Here is an 8057-nt window from a genome sequence, read left to right on the forward strand (position 1 = left end):
CTAGTCTTTTCTCCATCTTTGCTTCTGCTCTGCTTGTAAGAAAAATTTTGGGTGAAAGGTTTTGTGGGTTGGTTGCTCTCTTTATCCCTCCACTGGGAATTCTGCTGGAGATAGGCACTTCAGGCTCCATATCTTCCCACTGACAGGAGTCTCAGCAAAAGTTGCCCTTATAGACTCTCTTAAGCCTCCCCCATTCCTGTGCCTGGCACTTCACAGAGATGCCTGTCCCTGCAGCCAATTTCCGTTCACTCTACTGGCCCTCTCTTCTGGGCTCTCCCCACACTTCATCTGTATCCTTTCCCCTTTTCATCCTCTCTCCCATCCAGTTGTTCCCTCTCTCCATACACCTCTGATGACTGTTTTATTTGCATTTGACTGAGATTCAAGCACTCTCTCTTACACTCTCCTTATTAATTAACTTCTTTAAATCTGTGGCTGCTGGGCACCCTGTAGTCTACGGCTAACATTTATAAGTAAACATATACATCAGTGTTCGACCTTTATCTTTATCTTCGCCTCTCAAGTTCTGGAAATCCACTTCACTTTTTCTTTCACTGTTTCCTAAGGTCATGTCTATTTCCATTGTAATAACTTTAGTTTCTGTACCTCTTTTCTATATTTTTCACTTTCTTTAAAAGATACTTTCTATCTTCTTACGCTTTTGCTCAGAATACTTTAGTAGCTTCCTTTGCTAAACTACATATTTTCTTCACAATATCAAAATGTTTATATCAAGCCCTCCACAACCCAGTTATTCCCTGTGATGTATTCTGCCCTAGATTCATTTCATTCATTCAGCTAACTTATAGGTTAACTACAGACACAGACACTTAGGCAGTTTGATATATTTGTTCTTACTCGTAGCTAATGCCATTTGATTGAGATTCTGGGCTTGAGGAATGTCACTGTGAGTAACATAAAGATTGATATAATGTTAAGAGCTTCACTCATAAGGGTTTTGTAAGTGACTATGGCCAAAGCTGAAATTGTTGATATGGCCAGGCAGCCTGAGCTGTTGACTTACCAAATGTGAAGAATACATCTTAATGGCTGTTATACAATAGGCCCATAAAGATGCAACTGAAGAAGTGCATAGAGGTCCTTTGTAAATATAATAAGGTACCTCACTATTTGGCTACATGGTTCTTATAGTAAAACATTAGAACTATCTTTCCCTAAGTCAAAAGACCTACCTGATCATAGGCTTTTGGTTCATTACACACCATTAGATTTTGTTTCTTTGTAAGTATTAGTCTTTAAACACAATAAAAAAATCAGTTGGTTACCCCTCAGTTTGCAACTACTGCATTGTGTCAGGGCAGTATTATAGGATGAAGAGAGCATAACTTGTTAAGACCTTTAATGGGAGATCTCTTAGAATCATTCACCTTTTTACTTTGAATGAAATCAGTTTGTAAGGTAACTATTGATACTTGGATACTTTGTTCAGACTTTAAAAACTGTACTGTCCTCACATATCTACCACCCATGTTCCCCAATCTGTGCCCTTGCATCTTGGGGATTTACTCTCTCCTCATGTTATTACTTGGCAAAGTTGTCTACACTTTCTGAAACTTCCAGGTACTCAATATTTCAGTTGTCTCAATTTATCGCCTTTCTCCAAGGAGACCTAGAGTCTCTCCTCGAACGAAGGTGTGTAGAAACCAATACCCTCCTGTGGGTATACATATGACATTATTGGTTTAATCCAGAGTGAACTGAGCTCATTTTCCAGAATTGAAAATATACTTCTAAAAACTGTAAGAGTGATGTGACAAAGACCTCACAGAACATTATGAGACAAGAGTTCTCCAAAGATGCAGTTGAATTCATTTCTTGTTGGCCATCTACTGCTGTGCCTGTGACCTACCCTGAAAAGGAAATTTGTTCCTTAATGAAACTACCTTGGAGGAACTAAATTTTTCATTTATGAGTGGTTACCAAGTACAGATAGATTCTGGGTTAGTGATGAGGTCATTTTGTCCAATTCTACCTTCACTTTTAGGTCCCCATCCAGAGCATAATTGTGCAGGCACAATGAATAGGGACTGATTAGATCCATGTCTTTCATACCCTCCTAGACTTACAATTTTATTTTTATATTTTGGTTTACATATGTGTGTGTGTGTGTGTGTGTGTGTGTGTGTGTGTGTGTGTGTGTGTGTGTGTCTGTGTGTGTGTGTGTGATACATACATGTAGGTATAAAATATAAAAGTCTGAGTTTAGTTTGACAGGAGAGTAAGCATGCTAGCATTTCTCCTTTATTTCTTTGTAACTTTTTTTAATTAAACAACTTTATTTTTAAAAACAGAAATAAATGTACAGATTTTAAAAGCATTTTTGCATAAAAGTATATGATTACATTTTTGTAAGTACTTGAATTTTTTATGTTTGATAGTATGCATTAAAATCTTACTAGTTACAATGAGCATAAAGTACATGAAAAACAACATGTAACCTGGAAATAGTCAAAGTTTTCTTGGTGTGTAAAGATTAAAAATAATGATTTTTCATTTTTTTTTTTTTTTGGCCTTTGTTTTTTCTTGAACTACATATAGTCTGTGAAGTGTTTCAGGGTGTTCAGAGCTTTCTGGGGTTAGTATCCAATTATCAGTGACTGCATATTATGTCTGTTCTTTTGTGAGTGGGTTACCTCACTCAGAATGATATTCTTTAGATGCATCCATTTTTTTAGGAATTTCATAAAGTCATTGTTTCTGATAGCTGATTAGTATTCCATTGTGTAAATGTACCACAATTTTTGTATCCATTCATCTACTGAAGGATATCTGGGTTTTTTCCAGCATCTGGCTATTATAAATAGGGCTGCTATGAACATTATGATGCATGTGTCTTGGTTGTTTGTTGGACCATCTCTGGGGAATATGCCCAGAAGTGGAATAACTGGGTGTTCAGGTAGTACTATGTCCAATTTTCTGAAGAACCACCAGACTGATTTTCAGAGTGGTTGTACCAGTTTACAACCCAACCAACAGTGGAGGAATGTTCCTCTTTCTCCACATCCTCCCCAGCATCTACTGTTATTTGAATTTTTGATCTTAGCCATTCTGACTGGTATGAAGTGGAATCTCAGGGTTGTTTTGATTTGCATTTCCCTGATGACTAAGGATGTCAAACACTTCCTTAGATGCTTCTCAGCCATTCGATATTCCTCAATTGAGAACTTTTTGTTTAGCTGTGTACCCCATTTGTTAATAGGATTGTTTGATTCTCTGGTGTCTAACTTCTTGAGTTTTTTTTTTATACCTTGGATATTAAGCCTCTATCAGATGTGGGGTTGGTAAAGCTCTTTTCCCAATCTGTTAGCTGCCGTTTTGTTTTCTTGACAGTGTCCTTAGCCTTACAGAAACTTTGCAATCTCATTAAGTAACATTTGTGGAGCTTTGACCTTAAAGCATGGAAATCTCCCCCCCTGTGCCTATGTGTTCTAAGTTTTTCCCTTCTTTCTTTTCTAATAGTTTCAGTGTACCTGGTTTAATGTGGAGATATTTGATCCACTTGCACTTGAGCTTTGTACAAGGAGATAAAAAAGGGTTTATTTTCATTCTTCTGCATGCTGAGTGCCAGTTGGAACAACACCATTTGTTGAATAGGCTGTCCTTTTTCCATTGAATGTTTATAACTCCTCTGTGAAAAATCAGTTGACCATATATGTGAGGGCTCATTTCTGGATCTTCTATTCTATTCCATTGATCCATGTGCCTATCTCTTTCCCAGTACCATGCAATTTTAACACAATTGCCTTGTAATAAATCTTGAGGTCAGGGATGGTGATTCCCGCAGATTTTTTCAGGTTGTTGAGGATGGATTTGGCTATTCTAGTGTTTTCGTTATTCCAGATGAAATTGCACATTTCTCTTTTCAACTCTATGAAGAATTGGGTTGGAATTTTGATGGGTATTGCATTGAATCTGTAGATTTCTTTTGGTAAGATGGCCATTTTTACAATGTTAATCCTTCCAATCCATGAGCATGGGAGATCATTCCATTTTCTGAGTCTTCCTTGATTTCCTTCTTCAGATATTTGAAGTTCTTGTCATACAGGTCCTTCACTTGCTTAGTTAGATTCACACCAAGGTTTTTCATATTATTTGTGACTATTATAAAGAGTACCTTTTCCCTACTTTCTTCACCTGCAGGTAGGTCCTTTGCGTGGAGAGTCTATTGATTTGTTTGAGTTAATTTTATATCCAGCCACTTTACTTAACTTGTTTATCAGCTGTAGAAATTCTCTAGTGGAATTTTTGGAGTCACTTACATACACTATCATGTCAACTACAAACACTGATGTTTTTACTTCTTCCTTTCCACTTTGTATCCCTTTGATTTGCTTTTGCTGTCTAATTTTTCCGGACAGGACTTCCAATACTATGTTGAATAGGTAGGGGGAGAGTGGGCAGCATTGTTGAGTCCCTAATTTTAGTGGGATTGCTTCAAGTTTCTTACCCTCAAGTTTGATATTGGCTGTTGGTTTGCTGTATATTGCTTTTATTATGTTTAGGTATGGGCCTTGGATTCCTGTTCTTTCCAAGACTTTATCATGAAGAGGTGTTGAATTTTGTCAAATGCTTTCTCAGCATCTAGTGAAATGAGTATGTGGTTTTTTTCTTTGAGTTTGTTTATATGGTGAACTACATTGATGGATTTTCCTATATTATACCATCCCTGCATCCCAGGGATGAAGCCTATGAGATCATGGTGAATGATCATTTTGATATGTTCTTGGATTCAGTTTGCAAGGATTGTGTTGAGTAATTTTGCATCAGTGTTCATAAGTGAGATTGGTCTGAAGTTCTCTTTCCTTGTAGGGTCTTCGTGTGGTTTGGGAACAAGGATTATTGTGGCTTCAAAAAATGAATTACGGAGTGTTCCACCTGACTCTATTTGGTGGAATAGTTTGGAGAGTATTGATATTAGGTCGTTAATAAATGTCTGATAGAATTCTGAACTGAACCAATCTCCACCTGCATTCTTTTGGGTTGGAAGGCTTTTGATAACTGCTTCTATTTTATTAAGTGTTATGGGATTATTTAGATGGTTTACCTGGTCCTGGATTAACTCTAGTATCTGATATTTGTCTAGGAATTCCTCCATTTCCTCTAGATTTTCCAGTTTTGTTGAGTATAAACTTTTGTAGTAGGATCTGATGATTTCTTGAATTTTCTCATTTTAGTTGTTATGTATCTACTTTTCTTTCTGATTTTATTAATTTGTATACTCTCTCTTTGCCCTCTAGTTAGTCTGGGTAAGGGTTTTTCAATCTTGTTAATTTTCTCAAAGAACTAGCTCTTGGTTTTGTTAATTCTTTTACTGGTTATTTTTTTTCTATTTGATCAATTTAGTCTCTGAGTTTGATTATTTCTCAGGTGTATTGGCTTCCTTTGTTCTAGAGCTTTCAACTGTGCTGTCAAGTTACTAGTGTATGCTCTTTCCAGTTTCTTTTTGCAAGCACTCAGAACTATGAGTTTTCCTCTCAGTACTGCTTTCATTGCATTCCATAGGTTTGGGTATGTTGTGTGTTCATTTTCATTAAATTCTACAAAATCTTAATTTCTTCTTTATTTCTTCTTTGACCATGCTATCATTAATAGTGCATTGTTCAGTTCCCATGTGTATATGGGTTTTTTGTTTTCTTTGTTGTTATTAAAGGCCAGGTTTAGTTCATGGTGATCTGATAGGATGTATGGCAGTATTTCAATCTTCTTATATCTATTGAGGTTTGTTTTGTGATAGATTATATGGTCATTTTGGAGAAGGTGCCTTCAGGTGCTGAGCAGTAGGTATATTCTTTTGTTTTAGGATGAAATGTTTTGTAGATGTCTATTAATTTCAAATGTTTCATAACCTCTGCTAGTTTCACTGTGTCCTTGTTCAGTTTCTGTTTCCATGATCTGTCCATTGATTAGAGTGAGGTGCTGAGGTCTCCCCCTATTATTGTGTGGGGTGCAGTGTATTTTTTGAGCTTTATTAGGGTTTCTTTTATGAATAGGGTTGCTCTTGTACTTGGAGCATATATGTTAAGGATTGAGAGTTCCTCCTGATAAACTTTCCATGTAATGAGAAAAAAGTGTTCTTCCTCATCTGTTTGTGATAACTTTTGGTTGAAAATCTACTTTATTTGATATTACAATGGCTACTCCAGCTTGTTTCTTTGGCCCATTTGCTTGGAAGGTTTTTTTTTTTTTTGTTTGTTTGTTTTGTTTTTTTTTTTTTTTCCCCAACCTATTACTCTGAGATAGTGTCTGTCTTTGTCTCTGCGATGAGTTTCCTGTATGCAGCAAAATGCTGGATTCTTTTTATGTATCAAGTCTGATAGCCTATGTCTTTTATTGGGGAATTGAGTCCATTAATGTTAACAGATATTAATAATAGTGGTTACTGTTTTCCACTATTTTTGCTTTTAGAGGTAGAATTGTGCTAGTGTGTCTTTCTTCTTTTGGTTTTCTTGCTTAGTTATTTTCTTCTTTTTACTAGGATGTAGTTTCCCTCCTTCTATTGGGTTTTCCACCTATAATTCATTGTAGTGGTGGATTTGTGGTCAGATATTGTGTAAATTTTGTTTTGTCCTGGAATATCTTGGTCTCTCCATTTTGGTGATTGAGAGTTTTGTTTGTTATAGCTGCCTGGGCTGAAATTTGTGTTCTCTTAGGGTTTGCATGATGTCTGTCCTGGATCTTTTAGCTTTCATAGTCTCTGTTGAGAAGTTGGGTGTGATTATGATTGGTCTGCGTTTATAAGTTACATGACATTTTTCCCTTACTGCTTTTAGTATTCTTACTTTGCTTTGGACACTTGGCATTTTCACTATTATGTGTAGTTAAAATTTTCTTTTCTGTCCACTCTCTTTGGAGTTCTGTAGGCTTCTTTTATGCTCATGGACATCTCATTTTTAAGGGTAGGGAAGTTTTCTTCTATGATTTTTTTGAAGATATTTCCTGTGCCTCTTAGTTGATAGTCTTCACCCTCTTCTATTCCTATTATCCTTAAGTTTGGTTGTCTAATTGTGTCCTGTATCTCCTTGACATTTTGTGTTAGGAGCTCTTTTTTTTTTTTTTTTTTTTGCTTTTGCATGTTCTCTGACTGTTTTGATTATATTTTTATTGTTGTCTTCGGACCCTGAATTTCTCTCTTCTATCTCCTGTATTCTGTTGGAGATGCTTGCATATGTGACTCCTGATTTCTTTTGTTGGTTTTCCTCCTCCAGGATTGTCTCTTTTAGTTGTTTCATTAGTGTTTCCATTCCATTTTCATTTCCTTCTTAAATACTTTCATCTCTTTGGTTCTGTTTTCCTCTAGTTCTTTGATTTCTTTCAGTGCTTTCATATTTCCTCTATAAAAGCTTTTATTTCTTTATGTTTATCCAACTGATCTTGTTTAAATGAGATATTCACACTCTTCTCACAGATCTCTATCATTATCTTGAGGTATGACTTCAGGTCTGAGTCTTCTTTTTCTGGAGTGTTTGGCATTCTGCTTCTTGTTGTGATGGGAGAGCTGGGTTCTGATGTTGCAGGTTGTCTTGGTTTCCATTGGGTAAGTTCTTTCGCTTTCCTCTTGCCATCTTGTTTTCTGTGATTATCTGTGATCTTGTTGTCAGTGATTGATACCTGTCTCACTCGTGTACCTGGCCTATGTCCCTGAATCTCTGCTGTTTTAGGTGACAAATGGCTTGAGCGTTTGGTCCACAGTTAAGGGCCTTCCGGTTGGTCACAGAGTCCCTATGGCTGAGTTCCTGCTCCCCTGGACCAACCGGAGGGCCGCACCTGTGGCATGCTAGACCTAGCCCTCTCTGTGCCCTAGCTACTCACAGTGCAGTCTCGCCAGGCCTGTCTCCCTGGATCGCAGTTGTTCCTGGTGGCAAATGGCCTGAGCATTTGGTCCAAACGCGATGGCTTTCTGGGCAGATACCATTTCCCTATTCTATGGTTCTTGATCCCCTGAACCTATTGGGGGGGCACACTTTTTGTGCTCTTGGGCCAGACCTCTTTGCGCCTTGGCCAATCATGGCAGTCTCACCAGGCCTGAATCCTTGGAC

Source organism: Micromys minutus (genome assembly GCF_963924665.1).
Source record: "Micromys minutus genome assembly, chromosome: 12".
Lineage (NCBI taxonomy): Eukaryota > Metazoa > Chordata > Mammalia > Rodentia > Muridae > Micromys > Micromys minutus.